The sequence below is a fragment of the Colius striatus genome, chromosome 14 (genome assembly GCF_028858725.1).
Source record: "Colius striatus isolate bColStr4 chromosome 14, bColStr4.1.hap1, whole genome shotgun sequence".
NCBI classification, from domain to species: domain Eukaryota; kingdom Metazoa; phylum Chordata; class Aves; order Coliiformes; family Coliidae; genus Colius; species Colius striatus.
This window is the reverse complement of record NC_084772.1, coordinates 20,815,226-20,835,345: the sequence shown is the minus strand read 5'-3', so window position 1 is coordinate 20,835,345 and position 20,120 is coordinate 20,815,226. Positions and strand designations below refer to the sequence as shown.

Sequence of the window (20,120 nt, the reverse complement as noted above, 5' to 3'; positions counted from 1 at the left end):
ATTAAGGTAATAGATTCCCATTGATGTCCCAATACATTCCTCTTAAAGTACGTTTGATCTAAGGTGACTGGAAACAAGGATTCTCTGCTGTTAAAGATGAGGGCATCATTCTGAAGTCAGTGATCTAGCTCAGAAAGCTTTACTTCACGTTCTTTCCTTACTCCAGCAACAGCTTGCACCTAAATTTGCTATTTATTTCTAACATAAAATGTGCCAATACAGAAATAAATTCAGCATATATAAAAGTCTAACACAGAGCAGCTCTCAGAGAGAGGAACTCTCCCTGCTGTGTCCTTCTAAGTGTGCTGAACTGAACCATGCAAAATGTGACCTTAAATCTGTCAAAACTTCATTAACTCACACCCCTACAGAGCCATATAACCCAGAGCACCTCCTTTAAATTCCCCAAACTAAAAGGCATGAAAAGTGAAACTGATTTCAGCTCTACCGAGGGTGGAAAAATGAAAAGAATCATTCCCAAGAACGTTTTTATCAGCAGCATTATTTCCTCCCATAACAAACAATAAACCATCTCATCTGCTTTTACTTTGAATATACAGCAAGAGGAGAATTCTGCTCTGAGATTCCTTCAGTGTGCTGGTACAAAATCAGGAGCAATGCATGAACACAGACTGCAGCTATGGTGGTTAAACCTCACCAAAACATCCACCTTTCTAGCACCTGCAGTTGGATTGGGTGTGATACGTGAGGGCTAATGGTGGCTTAGTGTTTGTAAGCCATCTGCATCTTCAGAAGCCAAAGAATCACAGAATGGTGGGGGTTGGAAGGGATCTTTAGAGATCATCCAGTCCAACTGCCCTGCTAAAGCAGATCCACTTACATCAGGTCACACAGGAAGGCGTTCAGGCAGGTTTTGAAGCCCTGCAGAGAAGGAGCCTCCAGAACACCCTTCATAACACACCACCTTGCTTCCCAAGATCTCCTTTTCAGGGATCCCCAACGAGATCCAGGCTAAGGCTCTGCCTCTGAAGATGAACTCTATTCAGCAAAGCCCCCAAGACTTTCCAGGTTTTACAGAGAGTAGCAGCTGAAACAGGCCCTGAGGAAAGAAACATGAGATGCACAGACCTGTGGGACGCTTTGAAAGGGGAGGTGTGGCAGAGGTTCATGATCCTTATTGACAGCCCCTGTGCAAGCTCTTGGAAAAAAATGTTCCCATATAACTGAGTAAATAAACTGGGCAGAAAAGAAGGTGCAGGAAAAGATCAAATTGATACAGTTTGTGTAGGCTTTTATAAACAAGCACCAGCTTTCACCATCACCGTCTCTCTGACCCTTTCTTAAGCACAGTCCAACTAAATTAAGCCATCTGACTCATTTTTTGTCTCCTCCACATGCTGTATTTAACCATGTAGCACATGAAAAGCCCACAGGGCCCACGATCTCTCTCCAGGTTAAACACACCCTGCCTGCATTTCAGTGGATGCCTGAAGGCAAAGGTGCAGTTGTTAAGAGCATCTCAGGCTTTCACTGGGTCAACACACGTCCTCTTACATGGCAAGTTGAGGGTCTACAACAGACTAAGGGCTCCTTTGGTTGGTATTGAACACAAAAGGGTAATCAGTGTAATTAAAACATCATCTGTGAATTACTACATTGGCTGAAAGGGATGTAAAGTTAATCACTATGGAAGAAAAGCCTTACTGCAGTTTTGTCTCATGTGATCTAAATATAATGAGATTATATGAAATCCTATATGTAAGTAGTCTGCAATTACATCACTAGTATTTGATTTTAACTCAATATCATAGGTAGACAGTAACATATCTGCCAGCCTCAATGGATAACAAAGCACAGAAAGAGGTATTGTCTCAAGATGCTTTGGGGTCAGAACCCGTGGAAGCCAAGTGGAGTTCTCCTTTTGAGTTCAAGTAGGGAATGGGTTTAGACTGTCAAAATCATGTAAAACACATCAAAACAAAACACAGGCTTCTGTTGAAAATACACTTGAAACTAGCACATGTGCAAAACAATTTTAATTAGCTGGCAGTTCAACTGAAGATGTAATTTCAGTAAAAACGACTTGGTTATGGAAAGAAGAGTTACCTCATCTGAATTCACTGTCTCAAATGAAAGAGGAAGTTTGAGGCTTGCAAGGAAATCTGTATCGTACGTCTGACTCATCTCTTGTGTGAAGATAACTCTCAGTAAGTCACCCACCAAGGGAAACTTCTCAAAACAACTTTGTGGTTAACTGGCAACTCTTTTCAGATATTGCACTTCCCAAACCATAAATTCCAGCTGTAATTCAGTTGTTACACAGAAGTTATTTGGATGCACCTGTACCTGCCTAAATCAGGTACTTTGGGTATTTTGTGCCCAAGCTCTCTGATTAATTGCCTTGCCTGCAACCTCTTTGCTCTCTCTCTTTTCTGGTGAACCAGTGCTTTGCATCACAAGATCTACATGCACACATATGGAGATGTGACTACCAGGTGACCCACCAAAAGTTAGCCTGTCTTTTGGTGAGAAAGAGACAGAAATCTACAAGTAAGCAACTGAGCTCAGCTCAGCCTCCGACGTCCCGTTACAGCTTGCAAAACCTTTTAATTCAGTCTAAGAACAGTGAATGTTCTTCAAACCTCCACACTGCAACGTTTTGCATCGAAATGGCTCACTGTGAGCAGTAAGGACGGGGAAACTGATGGAACCACTTCCAAAAGAAAGAGTTTTCAAGAGCAGACAATTGAATCTCTCCACGATAATTCACTATTTTGAGCAATACTAAAGAAGCCTTTGGCTTCAAATGGTTTTTTCCAACAGAATGTTATTTTTGGGTTTTATTCAACATACAACTGAGTGCTATTAAGAAATGACTGGATAGCTCAGTGAAAAATACTACAGTGTCAAAGAAATCTTACTAAGCTGTAGCTGCCGAGTGCAAAAGCTCAAGAAACAAGTCGTACATGAGTGACCCAGACTCCCTCCGACTGACCAGCACTGATAAAGGTTATTCAAGTGAATAATAAATGGTGACTCACACAGCATCTGGCTGGTGGGAAATTTTTTCTTGTGACATAACCCAGCCAAGAGGGAGAGGATAACTCAGTCCTGAAGGACTGGCTTCCTTTGCAGCTTTATGTGACAAGTCCCTGCTAGTCTAACAAACGTAAACATGGCTTTAAATGTCACCCTGTTGGTCCCATCCTCCCGTCTCAGAGTCCTGATGGGATTAGTTATGCTTAAAACAAAAGGTCAAGATAAACACTGAAGTACTTTCAGCACTCACTATGAAATTCTGCTGAAGTCTTCGAGCAATTTCAGCAGAAATTGCATCCGAGTCCTTCATAAATAACTTCACGCTAGAATTTGGACTCTTAGCGCTGATGAGAGGGTACATCTCTTCCAATGAGGCTAGTAGTAAATATGCCACTTCAATATAGTAAGATCAGGTCACTGAAGATCGACCAGAATCACACACATCTGTTATTTTGCTTGAAAACGTCTGAACCAATTCCTCGGTTTCCCCTCAGAATGGTGATATTGCTTTGATTCCAGAACGAAAAGATAGTTGGGGGGAGCTGCAAATGTTTACATCATAACTGGCAGAGATGTGGGTTTTTTAAAATACAAGCAAAATAACATCTGAAAGTTTGGCTCTTGTTGCCAGGGTAACAAAACACTGTTCCTACCGTACACTGCAGGATCCTATTAAGTTGGAGAAAAAGGGATGGGAAAAAAAACCAGAATCACATGCAACAGCAGCATCGAGTGTTTTATACACAGAGGAACAGCAAGGTTCTAGTATTGCAATGTTCAGGAAAAGTCCTAATGAAAGGAAAATGAATATACTACCTCCTGCACTTTAATGATGTAATCAGGTCAATTTATAGCAATCAGTATCAGCCACACATAACGGCTTCAAAAGCAAAGCAGAGGAATGGTAGGAACAACCGCAGAGAGGAGTTAACTGTAACGCTGCCCCAACTATAAATCAGGAGTTGGAGAAAGTTATAAGCCAGTGCTTGTCAATTAAAGCTTACATAGGAAAGCAGTACTCCTGAGAATTACCTGAATTACGTTAATAAGTTCCTTCTGTAGATGTAATTCAAGAAAAAAACATCCCGAGAAGAAGGAAAAGCATCAACTCGACAGAAGTTAAAGAGCAGATGCAAACATCCAGGGGCTTATCCCTTTACCATAGCCATGACCTGAAGGAAGATGCTCTCTGCTTGGCATGGACAGCAAAAGAAGCCTGAACTTACAGAATCATAGAACCCTTTTGTTGGAAAAGAACTTTAAAGATCATAGAGTCCAACCACCAACCTCACATGGCCAAGGCCACCATTGAACCATGTCCCTCATCTTCTTCAGATTTGCCTTCCCACCCAAATCTTGAGATAGACATGGAAGTCAGAGAGCTGTAAGGTACACAAGCACCAGAAGTTCTATTTATCCTACAGCAGGGTACATACCTGTACTCCAGAACGTAGCCTAGAAAGAAACACATTAAATGGATGGTTTTCAGAATGGAAAACAAATGACAAGAAGACCTGGACGGCCCAGAGCTGCCATACAAGAGGTCACAGGGTATTGGTAAGAAGAGAATCAGAATACCCAATGGTACCTCTAACCTTGGCTTTTATCTGCTAGTGAAGTTCATGTAAAAAGAATCCAAAATAACAGAACCTTTATCTACTTCATTTCAATTAGCACTGAAAGAGACAGTGTCACTGTAAACTGCTCAGTGTGTTCCAACAATGGTCAAAACTGAAAGCCACAAACACATGTGTATGTGTGCATGTCACAAATCATGTTCCGCCTCAGAAAATTCTTCTCTTTCACCTCAAAAACATGTTGAGGCAATAGTCCTGAAACAAAAGCAACTAGGGAAAATGATTGATTTCTTTCATTGAAGTGCATGCTCCTATCCACTCTTGTTTTAGAACTATCAGCTTTTTGACAAAGTCAATAACCTTAGACTAACACAAATCACCATCCTCTGGTTCCCATCAGAGTCCCCAGGTAAGACATCAGTTCGAGACACCTCTAACCACACAAAGCCACGTCGTTTCTACTTTGCTTCTCCATCAGCAGCCTGCTAAGCACCAGAACTTCACATGTGCTCTCCCTTTAGTCAATGCACTCAGCGGCCAAATGTTTCTAATAGCCTGGAGAAGAGCTTGGGAGCTGGTGGTGCTTTCACACCAGCCTTCTGCAGTGCTTTTTCTAATTTGGAGCCACAAAATGAAAACAAATCCTAACGGAGTGTCAGTTTGTTTCACTAAGTCGTGTACTACATGTTATGGTACTGCAGATGATACTTTCCCAACTTTGCAAATGAATTCCTGGTTACTGAATTAATGTCCTCCTTTATTGATTTTTCTCAAGTTGGAGCCAGTCACTCAACATTCAAGAATCACAGAAATTCCTTCAAACTGCGAACTGCTGGTTACATTCCACTTTGAGGACACAAGTTTTTCTGGTAGTGGTGTTTTTTGCTTGCATGTATTAGCCTCCAGCACGAAGTTCTGCATGGGAGAGCATTTTGAGTTAAGCTAATACTACAGAAGATAACCCAAACTCTGCTGTTTCAGTTCTGACCAAAGCGACCGTTTATCCACTTCACTTCCCACATTGCTTAGAAAACTGCATCGAGTCATTCTAAACACATTAGGTAACACATACACCCTGTTCTGCTATAAATCACTAAAATCTCTCTGCTTTGGGGGTGGAAAACAATTGGCACAGTAGTTGAGTGCCTGTTCTCCCCTGTGAATTAAACTTCAACCATATGTCTACTGTCAGGGCAGTTTTACCCTTGCAGAGCACCAGCCTCGCTGGTTCTCCAAGGTCTGCGTGCGCCGTTCCTCCCGCGCCCATCCCTTCAGCATCTGCCTCCGTTTCCCACTGCGTGAGACCCATGGCAGAGCAGGGCTTTGGGATGGAATTACAGGAACAGTCTCGGAATCCTCTAACGCTTTGCTGTAGAGCTCCAACTTTCACCTATGTGGAGCTTCCAGACATTAATGGCCTGTGGTTGAACTTAAATCAGGGGCTCCCACACGGCAATACGTTCTGCTACCAGCTGAGCCTTCAGGCCAGCCAAAGGTCTTTACTTTCTGATGCTATATCCAGATAGCATTTACATCCATGTTCCACTTTCCGATCCTCATTTGGACTTTTTTAATGTATTTTTGAACAACTTTCAATTTTTTTTAAGGGTTTATTTTTTTTGGTGAGGGGAAAAAAAAAAAAGGAGAGGAATATGGAGTGTGAATTTGAAGCAGACTTCAATGAAAGCTCTGGACCCAAAACTATTGTTTTCTTAGAGTACACATCTGGTTTTCCCCAACATACTGCCAGTTCTGTAACTCAGTTTAATACCCAGCTGGGATAATGTAAAACTAGCGTATAACCTAAAATAAATGCTAGAAGCACAGAGTTTCGTTCAGGAATACTTGTCTGCATGAAGTTCAACTTGACTAACGTTCTACCCACACACCAAAATGTTTGTATCGATGAAGGGGGGGAAATAAATTTCAAACCAAAAAGAATCAGCCCCCAAAGCAAGGCTGGGTTATGGCACTGTGCACGTGTGTGGCCACACAACTGGAAACTAGGACTAAAGCTCACCAGAGCGGCATAAAATCCCACTTTTAGAAGGTTCAAGTTCCTTGTTTTTACAATCAAAACACAAGTTTTGAAAGTAAAGACGTTTAAAACGTGGTTTTCTCACAGCCTCAGAAAGGAATTAGCAAAGCATCTAACAGTTAGTTGTGTGTTGCAGGAATGTTCCCTGAGCTGTTGACAATCTTTTCCCTCACCAACTTGAAACTTTCTTCTCTCTGGTCCGTGGGAAGGACAAATGTCTGGTGACAAAATCTTTAATTCTACACTAAGGCTATGGGAGTGCAAGGAGGCAACTGCTGAGCAAGGAAAGCTGAATCTACAGACCACTGTCACATAGGAAATCATCTTTGGGCAACCTGGATGGCCAAAACATAAATCAACGGCAGCAATAAAAGTGACGACCTGATAATATCCTGAAAGCTGCTGAGAAGTAAGCAGAAGCAAAGGCCATTTATGTGCTAAAGGAGTTAAAGAAGTGTCAGTAAAAGTTATTCCTTCTTCCAGCCCATTAATGCATGAGTTATTTTGACTTCAGTTACCGGATTTGTAGTCACATAACAGCATCTTACACAGTCTAAGCCCGACTCCGTAAGAACAGCCAGCCATATAGAGATGAACAAAGGCTTAAAATGGATTCAGCATTTTAGGAAACACAAAACAAAAACCCAACAACACCACCAACAAAAAATAAATCCCCATTTGGACTTGATCAGATCTGGTCCCGAGACAAATCCCAGCACTTCCAAAGCAGATTTGCAACCCTCGCGTGGTTTCTGAGCCTGCCTTGGGAGTGCAAAATGCCAAGAGGCTATTAATGCAAAGATTCCATACAGCATGTGCTCATAAAAAGCTTCCCCCCCCCCCCATATCTAATAGAGAACATGCCTTTTTTTTTTTCCTCTAAATTTCAGTACACTAGACTTCAGCAAAACAAGATCATTAAGACGAGCACTCTGAATGACCTTGCTGCCATGTACCAACCAGTGAGACTACTTAGGCTTACTGAATCACTGCAGCTGAGTGACACAGGCAGGCTTGGGCCCTGAATTCACAGGCAAGAAGGGTAAATTCTGCAAGTATTTCCTCTGACATCTCCAGTTTCTTTCCAAACACCGAGGTGTTCTTAGAAACATATTCTCCTCTCGATACCAACATTTTCCTCTAAGGAAATCTTTAGTTGCACCTTGATGTCACCACAACAAACTGCAAACCACAGAAGTTATTTCATGACCCTCATTAAATCAAAGTTTCACACTTTTAGACGCTTTTTAGGGGAAAATGAGATTTAAGGGGGAGGTGGTAATAAGTGTCACTTAAGTATTTGCTGTAGCAAGAAGATAAAAACACAGGAAAGAAGGAGTAAAACGGACTCCCCAAGGGAGCAGATTTAGAGCTTACAAAGCATTCCCTCTGATACTTCACTTTTATTTACCTATCAATGTGCATTCTGCTATTCCCCCACAAACATGACTTTGAAATTAGACCACACACAGCATAAAGAAAGCCACTGCAGAGTAAACTAAGCCACAAAGGAGATAAGTAACAAAATGACACAGGAAAAGATTAATTTAAGAATTTCTTTCCCTTGTAAGCACAGTCAGATTAAAAGACCTCAAAGTAATTCTCCAGCCTAGCGTTTGAGATAAAGACTGAACCACTGCACATCACACAGCATGATTAGCCAGGGTTGTAAAAAAAAAAAGAAAGCAATAATGCTTAGTAATTAGATTTGCAAGTTTAAAAGATGACAGCCAGAATTCAGCAGGCAAACGGGGAGCAGGGAAACTTTTGTACCAGGCTTGGGAGTCTGAGAAAGTTCATCTTCAAAATACACTGAAGTGAGAACGTCCAGCCACTTTCATAACAATAACCTATATGTGACCCATCAGGGGTTAATTTAACTGCCTGAGTGTCCAGATAGACAGATGGAAATAATGAGATGAAGAAGCCTCAGCAATGTTGTCCCACCCTCGCTGAGTGCGTGAGCTGTGCACAGCAAGCGCGGCAGCAGCTCCTGCCTGCACGTCTGCTGCGTGAGGATCGCGCTCAAAGCTGCCTCGCTGGTAGCTTCAGAGAAAGAAACCTTTGGATTGTCCAGGGATGATCCTATTCCACATGCAGCCCCAAGTTTTTATGAGTAGGGCTCAGCAATCTAATGCTTTATTTCTCTGTGCTACTGGGGAGCAGACCTGAGCTAAACAGTGGATTGGGCTGCAGTGTTTGTCACTTCAAAACAAACACATTCCTGCTTGGGCCCTTCAAGCTGCACATCATTTGCAGATTTTGCAGCTATGCTTCCCTTCTGCAACCACATGCAGCTTCTCAGCAGCAGTGGCAAACACCAGCATCGTTCTGGCTAATGACCTGCTGGGTTCACATTAGATTTTCTGCTGAATACTGTGTCAATGTGATCCAAAATGTCAAGAGGCAACTGGAGGAAAAAAAACTCTCAACTTTTTCCTTTCTTTTGTATGAGATAAGGTTACTCATAAGTACCACAATTGAAATACTATAATTTGAACCTTTGACAACCTTTGATATTTCTTCACTTGGTTCCAAGTTTGTGACAGTGCTAATTTCTACCCCTGCAAAAACGTACTGTCATTCTGAACCAAACCACTGGTGACATTTACTGTGGTCTTTTCCGAGACCCACACAGGCCAGTCCTAGCCCTGTTACAGCTTTATTGACAAAGAGCTCCTTTGAGAGTAGGAACCAGCTCCACACAGATTGATGCATGTCTTTTAAACCATTACATAAAGCATAGCTGCAGTCACTGACATTCATAAAGGAATTTGCAATGCATTAGGGCACAGGGAAATGGTTACGTTATACGGTTCCCTTCGGATTTTCCAGCGTCTGTAACAAGCAAAAGACCAAAACATAGCAGCTACCTACTGAAACAGAGCAGCACTGTCATTTTGCTGCTGCAGGACATAATGCTGTGCAGAGAAGGAACAAATCCACACCGAGGCTGTGCACTCCTTTGTGGTTTTCAATAATGAACAAAGCTATATATCAGAGAGCTTATTAACATTACACAACTAACCAGTGCTGCTCTCCACGAAGGCAGGGATTAAATTAAAACAATCGGTTGATATTGGAAAAAACCTGTCTAAAATTTCTCAGTATGTTACTAGGGAGGAAAGTTTCTGAGTACTTCGACACTGGGAGGAACAAACGGCTCCGTGCTGCTGGGGATGAAGGTGCACGTGAAAATAGTCACTGTGGCCAAAACTATAGCAATGGCACGGAAATGAATCTGAAAGTGGTCACACATATCATGCAGGAAAAGTGTATCCCAGTGCTCACACACATCTTAAGGATCTATCTAAAAAATCTGAAAGTAAGGATGCAAGGAGAAAGAAATCCCACAAAAAGCACTGAGAGAAAAGGGAATGTTCAATCTGACTCAGACCACCTTCAGGGTGGAAATGATGGTGGATTATTGACAGCACTCAAGAAGAAAAGAAGAGAAAAGACACCAACACACCCCTGCTGCCAAGTGCTGCCGATGCTGTCATGACACAAAACACAGGGGAAATGTATTGCTGTATGTTAAGATAAACACAGGGCAGAGTGGGTAGGATTTACCTCCAAGATAACTAACTGAGAAAATCTGTAGCCATTTCCTTGATGAAATATTCGCTTCTAAGATCATTTAGGAGGCAGATTTGAAGTTAAGCTTCTGGTATGTCAGATTCATCAAAAACTTAAAGAGGAAAAAGGTTCTGTATCGAGAAACAGTTAAAAATCTGTGAAATCACAGTTCTAAACATCATTTACAAAGTACATCAGCAAGGGATGCACTGCTTACCAACACCAAAGTTTCTGTTCATGCATACAGCTTAAAGCACTTGACCTGGAGCCAGTTGTGCAGTAAAAGCAATGCTATCTTTCCAAAGGTTCCAATGCAATAGTTTAGATATGCAGATGAAATTCAAAATACATCATATTTATCACTGGAGGAGGGGGGGAAGGGGGGGGGAGAGGGAAAAGCAAACATGAGCTTTATTGTTTTTACTGGGGCTGGAAATTAGATTTCACATTGAAAGTAAAGGACAAACAATACTCAGTCTTATGTCTAAACATGTTTGTTCACTGGTTGATAACTGGGGGAAGGTTTCCATCCAAGGAAAATACAGCAGTGAACCTGACCTAAGAAACCAAAGGGCGAGAGAGGATTCAGTCTGTGTGATATTAAGGATACAAATCAAGTTCAATTACGTGCTAATAAAGACACAGCTCTGAGCTTGACAGACCAAACATTTCTCACACTTATCCAGTATTCTAAATGCTTCTGGCCTCAGCTGCTTCATCCTGAAGCCCTAGCAGATTTTGGCCACTAAGCTAGTATAGACAGGCCCAGAAATGCAGCATGGATGCAGTGCTCTGGTGTCTCTTTTCTACTCATCACACACACCCCCCACACCTCTATTCAGCCTCTATCCAAGCACCTGAAGTTGTAAACCATCAGCATCATCATCCCTGGGATAATGCATGGCTTTTTCTGCTAAGCACACCTGCCACACAGACAGAGAAGACTAAGAAAAATATGCACTGTATAAAAAGAACTGTGATGAAACCTCCATTAAAGTCGATTTACTGACCGTGCCGGGCAATTTGGAGAGCTAAACCAGTCTCAATACCACGATGACCGAGTACATTTAAGAGGAAAATTAAAGAGGAGGATTTTGCTTCAAAATTTAATTAAATAAAATCCATTGTAGACTTCAAAAGCATGAACAGAAATGAGTAACAAGCTGCTAAGCTTCTATACATGTCCAAGTTTTTACTCACTCAGTGGTAACAAAACTGAACTGCCTCAAAATGTCTTTTATAGGAAACAGTTTCAACCGGTCACCTATGACTAACACTACTAAAAGCACCAGATTAACAGTTTTTGGGGGATTCAACACATTTTCCTGACTGTGAAAGTTCTGCTTTCATTTTTTTTTAACAGCATTGTGATCTAGTTTTTAAAAGCCAAGAATTTCACCCGCAGACTCCTTCTGGGGCTTCAGTTCAACTCTCCGTTGGTATTTTTTGATTTACTGGGACGGCACCACGACCAAAAATGGCTGTGAAAAACGTCAGGATTTTGAAATATCTGGCTAATGAGCGAAAAACTGTCGAGTAACTCCATGAGTTGAGTATCCCAGGTAAACAGGAATTGCCCAGATACAGAATGTTCTCAGCAAAGTGTCCAAAACTGTGGAGAACGGCTCAAAAACGAGCCGCATGTTTTTGGAAACACAATGCAGAGGAAGGACTTGGGGAAGGTCTCCTATGGGACAGGCTGAGCTGAAGGAATGTTCAATGGCTCTGAAAGATTTATTATGTAATGAAACCACCTGATTATTTTTTCTCTGTGAAACTCATCGTGTTTGAAACGTGAAGAGACACCTAAGTGGTCTCACATTTTCTTCCCTAGAGTGCTTTCATTAAAGAAGAGAACTTTGTGGTAACCTGGGAAAGCATTTACAGCCACAACAACAATGAAAAACATGAAGGAAATATGCTGAGAGGTCAGTAGAAAAGTCCTGAGCCGATATTCTGAAGGACAGACCACTGAATCTCATTCCTAACATCGCTTGAAGGCCACACTGAAGAGAGAACAAGGCACTTTTGCTGCTATAAACAGGGGAAACCTTCAAAATTAGAATTATGGATTAAACACTTCTGTTTTACACCCTCAGCTACAGTAATGGGTTCTGACAGTATTTATCTTTATAACTGAGGCAATTATTATTCCTTGCATGAGCAGGAAATTAAACCCTTCACTCAGTTGTATCTTCCACTTGCAAAGCACCAAAGTGCACTTTGCTGTCAGGAGGCAACAAGCTCCGTGTCACCCAGAGCTGGCACTCAGACTTCACTTGGGCACACACAAACTGGCTTAACACAATCTTTGAGGAAGAATCTGAAGCTTAAACACCAGCTGGATCCCCTGATCTTACACCCTCACAGTGTCCTCACCTAGCATCTAACAGTATTTTACAGACTTTGTAATTTATTGCCCTGTGCTGGTTTATTGTGATTATAACCTTTTCATGAGCTTGTAAATGAATGAATGACATGAAAGAGTGAATAAAAAAAGCAAGGATGAAGATACCCCAAAGCTGTTGGGGATATTTTTTAATGCAAATACTTTTAATGCAATTATTTATTGTGACTGAAAACAAATACCTTTAAGTTCCTCTGCTGCTTTTACATGCAGTTGTAGGCAACTGCTGCTAAAACATTCTGCAGCTACCTAACAAGAAGAAACAAACATTTCCAGATCAGACATTTGAGATTAAAACCAAACTCGTTAAAAGTCACCAATAGCTGACCTCAGGCTATTTCTGATGACATTTGGTTAATGCTTCAGAAGGGATGCAAAGAACCTGTGAAGTCTTCAGACTTCAGTTGCTTTCAAACAAGCTTTTCTCAAGCAGGTTTGATCTCTCTGTTGCAGGCACATGGACTTTGGCTAGAACCCTTTATTTTGGTGGGTTTTTTTAAGGAATATACCATCAAAACTCAATGTTGAAAACCTGTATAATAAATAGGATGTAATGACATAACCAGCAGGTTATTGGTGTTGTCAATCAAACACGCTGAAGTCGTAGTGTATCAAATTCACCATCACTGCTGCAGATTTCAGCTCTGTCCTCTCGGATGGTCGCTCTGTTAAATGAGACAGGGGCTCTGTGGGATCACTACCCTGCAATCCTGCTCCTGCAGCCCATGGCTGGTTGCAGCCTGCCAGGGCAATTCTGCATTAACAGAGGAAACTATGAAACTGGCATTTCCTAACCTCTCAACCCACACTTCTTGTTTTTGTTCCATAGCTCGGTGTGTGTGTATAATGGGATATCTATTACTGGCAATAAACAAGTCACTTCCCTTTGGCAACAAAATTAAAACCTGAAATGATGGTATTTACAACATAAAGGAGAAATCATTTAGCTGAAGTCTAACAAGGAAATCAAACCCACCCCAAAGGTTTTGGGGGGGGGGGGGGGAAGCTGTCACAGATATATCAAGGTCTCCTGTCCACTAAGAATCGCAAAGCATTTGAACACAGCTGCCCAAGAACTGCACTGCAACCTGCTCCATGTATGAGAGAGCTCTGAAAACACAGGGGCATGTGAAAATCCAACAGTTTTTATATAGCTGCTTCCAGTCTGACAGGATCAGGGGACTGTGGGCTTCTTAAAAGACCTTTCCTATGTAATTTTCCTGCAAAAGCAAGTAAGTTGCTTTGGCTTCTTCCTCGCTAAAAACAGGACAAAATCTATCACGAATCAGACAGAAGGCTCAAAAACGTAGACAAGGAATCCAGACTTCATAATTTCTTGTCTTAGTTCCCTACCAACTTAAAGACCTTGGGCCAGTCACTGTTTCCACCTCTCCACCTGAACAACGAGGTTGTTATTGCTTCCTTACTGGGACACCGGGAGGATTGACAGGCGTAAAGGTTTGAACGACGAAAAGCAGAGGTATGAGCTGCTTCTAGCAGCTACAGCTATCTGGCAGCAACCTCATTACTGCACTTAAAAACACATTTAAAATGGGAAATAGGTCTCTATCCCCCTCTGGAACTAGGAAAGCGATTAGAAAATGAAATTTTATAGGGGATGAGTTTTTAATGTCCTGGAATTTCCCCTGCCTTTTGTTCCTCTCCATTTTTATAGTGTCCTATGAATCTGAGCTTCAGCTGAAATCTGCCTGTGGCTGTTTGCTGTTCCATTGTCAGAAATATTCACACAACCACTGTCTGGGTTAATTGTTTCCAATTAACCACACAGCTAATTGGTACTTCAGTAGTCAAAATCCTACTGCTAAGCAGTAGGTGCCCACAAATTTGGTATCTTTTTGTACAGCAACTGATTGCCATTAATGAGACATTTCGACAAAGAACTGCATGTAGAAGGAACTTTAATTCCAAAATGCCCTTATTAATTGATACACTTCTGAACTGATAACATCAGGACCTTGTAATAAAGCAGGATATCTGTGATCAATCCCTCAGGTTCTTCCTGGGGTCTGTTCAAATGCAAAAGGTGAAGTATCGTCATTAATTAATCATTAATGAGGTACACTGCAATTACTGTCTCATTGCAAATGTATGGATTTCAAATCATGTATCAAACTGAAACAGTTCTGCTTTAAAGCTGCCAATATTATACTCCTTACACTCTCTCTCAAGCATCATTTGGTACCCTATTAAAGAGGAAAAGTAAACGCTTCAGCTGAAGGCAGGCAAATTCTAATGTGCTGATTGTGGTTATTCACACAGCATTTCACTCACAATTGGAATTTAAAAAGTGAACCAACACAAAACCTGTGCAGACAACACCAAAAAGCTGACAGATGTGGAGATACAATGAACCCCAAGTTGCCTCTGCTGCTTCAGACGTCTGTTGGATAGCCCGTGCTCCGTCAGGGGACACACACACACTGTGCTTTTTACTGCTAGAGAGTTGCTACAGAAGCACATCAATTTTACCTGAAGGTAATTAAGTCCACTGAAAGAATCCATGGGTTTAAAGTGCAAAGATCATGAGGCTTTTTTGGGAATCATTGCTTCATTTAGTGTATCTCGTGGTCTGAAACTTACTTTTTAACCCTCACCACTCTGCTCACGAAACCTCATCTGGGCAAATTCCTCATCACCTTGATTTTTGGAACCTTCTCTATCATTTTCCCATAATTACAGAGTCTTCAAAAGTTTTTTTCCACAACATCTTTCCAAGAGCAAACATACCAAGGTTTATAAAACATTTCTTCCAGTCAACACTCCATTCTTACAGCTTTATGCTTTATATAAACCTCACCTTGCAAGAATAAAAGGGTTTTATCTGCTGCTTGATTTATCTCCTGGATATTATTTTCCTTTTCATAGGTGACTTGCAAGAAGAGAAAGTAGAGGGGCAAAAATCCAGCCAGAGATTACCCTCATGTGGCAATGAAGGCTGCTCCTCTCCCCCTGCCCCTGGCTCCCCCAGCCTTAGGAGCACTGTTTCACTTAGCTCCAGCCTAGGAAAAACTCCTAAGGAATGGTTACATCTGTCACAGAGTGAAAATATGTCCAACACTCGGGGGTTTTTATATGATATATACACACACATATTTCACTAGCTTGGCCAATTAGGAAAGTGGTTCAATATGCTCTTAATTTATCCTTTAAATACCTATGTAAATGTTTAATCCCTCCCATTGTCAGATGTGCACATTTTGCCAATTTGAACCCATTTCTACCTCTTCCTTAAACCCAGGGGACACTTCACACATATTTCATTCCTGGGCTCTGAATCCTGAGAGGACATACAAGAAACTGGAAAAAGGGTTTCCACAGAGTATTTGGGAATGCTTCAGCTTTGAACTGATAAGCCAGGAAGAACACAGCCAGGAGCCTGACTGCAGGATTTTGTCAGCTGCAGAGGGAAAGAGGAAAAGGTAATCCACTTCTAATCTCATCTGAGTAAGGTTTGTGTTGCTCCAAGTGCAGTACAAGAGCTTCAGTGAAATACAACACAGTAACATGAACCTCAGCAAAGCACAACCCTGAGCTGACATACCCACAAGTACAAGCAGTAAGCAAATGCTGGGTTCAACTATTAACAGCTCCTGAGTCTAAAACGTAGAAAATAACAAGCAACTAAAATAATGAGACTTTTGTAGCTTGAGCTGAAAACTTCACAAGGTCTGATCCAGGTCCTGTCAAATCAATGGCAACATTCCAGTAACTTGAAACGGAATAACATGAAATGAAAGAATAAAGAGTATAAATAACTGATAATCACACAGAAAAAAACCCCAATTTGGCTGAGATTATGAGCTGGGATGCTTGAGATAAACTGGGGAAACCTCAGATGTCCTCCCCAAAAGTTGTGGTAGCGTTATGTAGCCTCCAGAATTCAGGTAAACACAGAAAGCTGGATCCTGGCCAGAGCAGCTTTTTCTGCAAGTGCATATCTATGTACTTCCTCCTTTTACACCTCAACTCTGCCTCCCAAGTCTTCCTCTTTAGATCACATTAGTAGGAAAGCTATAGCCACAGATGACTTCAGATCTTTATCTTAAGTCACCTTTATCTCTATTTTTAGATAAGAGAGTCTTGGATCTTCCCTTTTCCAACTGGAGTGTGACACGTCCTGCAAACTGTGAGTGTACACTGCATATTTGATGCTCTTACGTGGATTAAGCAGCCTGAGATAACGGCATGGTATTTCTGATCAGCTGGAATTAGTCGTGGCTCAAAAAAGCCTCCTCTTAGCAGAGCATACTGCCCTGGTAACATGCAGAAGTAAACATTTCAGAGTGCTTATCTCTAACAGGTTACAGGGAGAAAAAAGTATCATGGATAAGCCAAACTACTTTAAATCTCTCAGCGCTCTCATTCATAATTCAAGTGACTTTCATTAAATTCAATCTAATTAGACTCAACAGTGAATTAAGATCTATGAATTAAATCCACTTGAATTCTGTAAAATAGTGTCCACACAGGGGCTTATTATGGCTTAAAATAATCCACTAAATGTATATCTTTGGTTAATTTAGATAAGCCTTTTGAAGTATTCTTGTAGAGAAAAGCCCAAAAGCAAACAGATTCTCTCTGAAGGATGGGTTCAGTGGAACCGTCAAAGGAGTTCTCAGAAATGAATGCACCATTTGTCAATTACACTTTCTAGCATAACCTGAAGTATTAAATCTATCAAACATCTCTGGATGCACACAACAACCACCTGCTACAGCTTCGTGCTTACTGCTGGCAGTGATCATGAAATGCTCGTTGCAGGCACCTCTGGATGGAACGTGCACCCAAGCAGCCCTCAGCAAATGGAATGACTCACACTTGCCCTGTCACTGGTCAGTCTTCCACATCAGCAAAGGAGTGACAACATCAGTAAAATCTCATGGGAAATGCACTTTGTTGGGCTTCTTTGCCAATAAATCTGATCTTCCAGAATATCACCTTAGAGATTATTGTTATTCATATGTCCACAACAGATATTTCCCCTTTTTATCAGAATGCTTTATTTATTGTATGTAGTAACCCCATGTCCACTGTCTGTAACCCTCTCCTTTCACTCTGTCCCCCTCTGAGATTCCCACGGACAAGGACTCCCTCCCATCACCAGCCTTTTGTAATCAAGCCTGGTATTAATATTAAGGTTTGATTCTTTGGAGACCAGCCAGCTATGACTCTGTGAGTACTGGATATTACCTCCATCCAAACTAAACTCTTTGGGTATTCCCCTCGCTCCGGGAGGCAAATGTTCCTGGAATGTGGGAAGTGATGCCAAAAGCAAGTCCAGGGCTGGAGTGAGAACCAGCACCCTCTGCTTTATGAGAAACAAACTGAAAATGCTCCCGAGACCACGCTGCAGGTGTATGAGCCCCAGAACCTGCCGGGAACAGGCTGCTCTCTTCCTCCAACATGTGAGTTCAATAAAAGAGAGAAAGGAAAAGTCCTGAGGCATTCTGGTACGATTAACATCGAAATAACAACTTACAATCTTGATGACACCCTTTAATTACTGCGGAGGTTGGCCACGTCCTGCGCTGTTCCTAAGCCACAAGCAGCCCGCTGCTCGATAAATCATCCCGTGGCAGGACGCACGGATTCTTCCCCACATGACAATACACAGCAAGACAACAGGAGCACACGGACCACAAATGTACTCTAATTACTACCATCTAAAGCACAACACAGCTTTTCATGTGTTAAAAGCAAAGGGAGCCAAGAGCACGTACGTCTGGTGTGTAAGTGTAACCCACAGGCACGTTCCGCCAACGCCACGCGCGTTTCCCCTTTATCTGCTCCCAGTCCCTCTGAAATGCTGCCAGAGCCAAAGCCCAAAAAGCCTCTCACTTACCTAGAAGCCTCCTGCAGTGAACACCCCTAACACATCCATCAAACACATCGACACGTTTTGTACAGGCTGAGAAATTACTGGAGATGGAATTAATTGAGTCATTACACGCTTCAGGTTTCCTTTTCTCCTAGGAAGCTGATGCCTGTCCCCGATGAAGAATTATTTTCTAAGAGATTTCTGGGCTCTGTTTCTAGTTTCAAACACTTGTATCTAACAGCAGCAAGAAACAACACCATGAAAAACTCTTCCCAAGAAAAGCTTTGTTCGGACATGTTACAGTTTCGTTTCAACACACTCCGTTAACACAGACACGGGAACAAAATCTGCAGCAGTTTTCACGCCTCCATCTACTCAAACACACTCCAAATTCAGTCATATGGGTTAAAAAAAACCCCAGGAGCAAAGTACTTTGGTAGCTGTATCTTAGGGTTTTTCATTCCATTTATGACAAGGTAAATCCAAGCCCCTTGGAGCACTGGACTGAGCGCAGAGGCTCTTGTTTCCCTTTCTCTCGTGAGCTCTTGCACTGTGCTGACACGTTGTCGGCTTTACAGGCCCCATCTCAAAACTGGGGTTAACTTTCACCTTTTAAATGACACTTTTGATGCAGTCACTGATGGGGTTTTTTCTGGGACAGGTAGCAATGTGACTTTAAATACTGAAGCGTTACGAGTGCAGAAGAGAGCAGAAAAATTCCAGTAACAAAATGACCAGTGCTCAGAAATAAAAGCAGGACAGAGAAAGCACAGTCACTGCTGAGTGTCCTGAAAGAGGATCCTTGTCCTGCTCTCGCTGTCTTGGGCCTCTTTTGGCCACGCTTCACCTTTGCCAGACTCGCAATTGATGTCCAGCTGTTTTTGAGACTTTATTAGGGTGTTTCCTGGAACTAGTAAACACCAAACCCATTTTCTTGACTCATTATGGCTTAAATTTTGTTTTCCACTAATTCTGGTAGGGATGGGTTTCCCATAAGGGCTTAATTCCCTGTGCTACCTAGGCTCTCCAAGATTTCTGTTTCTGTTTTAGCACACAGGACAAGAACATTTTTGCCTGAAAGGAACACTTTCATTACAAGAGGAATAACAAGCTACCCTGTACATTGAGTTGGTAACATCCTGCATAATACTGACACATAATAATAATACTGACAGTGATTCTGGGAGGTGCCACACTAAATGTTTTTGCTATAGGGGGATTTTTATGTATGCAAAATACAAAGCTGAAGAGTTTCTTCTAGTCCTTTGTTATCTGAGGCTTCAAAAGAATCAGTTCATGGAAAAGATGGCAGTTCTTAGAATCTCTTTTGTTACACAAATTTGAAAGAACACAAGGTTAAAGTTGAGAGATGCCACTGCTATTGTTGGCTGGCTGTTTGTGAGTTGTCTGAAAGCATATATGGAAAGTCTCCCTGTAAAAATGGCCTTTCCTTTGGATCACTTCAGTAAAGATTTGCTTGGCAAGTCCTTTCACAGGGAAAAACTTTACATATGTGATTTTTTTTGTTCCATAAAGAGACACAAACTGAAAACAGAGATAACAGTATACAAGTCTATACATAGAGGAAAACACTCCATTTGGGAAGCAGAAAATTCTGCCACAGATGAAGTCTCCTTAGCTCTTATATAACTTTTAACAAATACCTTTGGGGAGTTACTT

General features: G+C 41.7%; 2 protein-coding genes across 3 annotated transcripts in view; both read right to left on the bottom strand.

Moving 5' to 3' along the window:
* ZFPM1 (zinc finger protein, FOG family member 1) overlaps positions 1–55 on the bottom strand; it is a 303,288-nt gene extending 303,233 nt beyond the window's left edge. The window contains exon 1 of the mRNA XM_062007122.1: positions 52–55. The gene's annotated coding sequence lies outside the window, so the exon portion shown is untranslated. The remainder of the gene's footprint in view (positions 1–51) is intronic.
* The window catches only part of BANP (BTG3 associated nuclear protein), a 137,537-nt gene that overhangs the window by 13,867 nt on the left and 103,550 nt on the right, over positions 1–20,120 (bottom strand). The window lies entirely within an intron of this gene.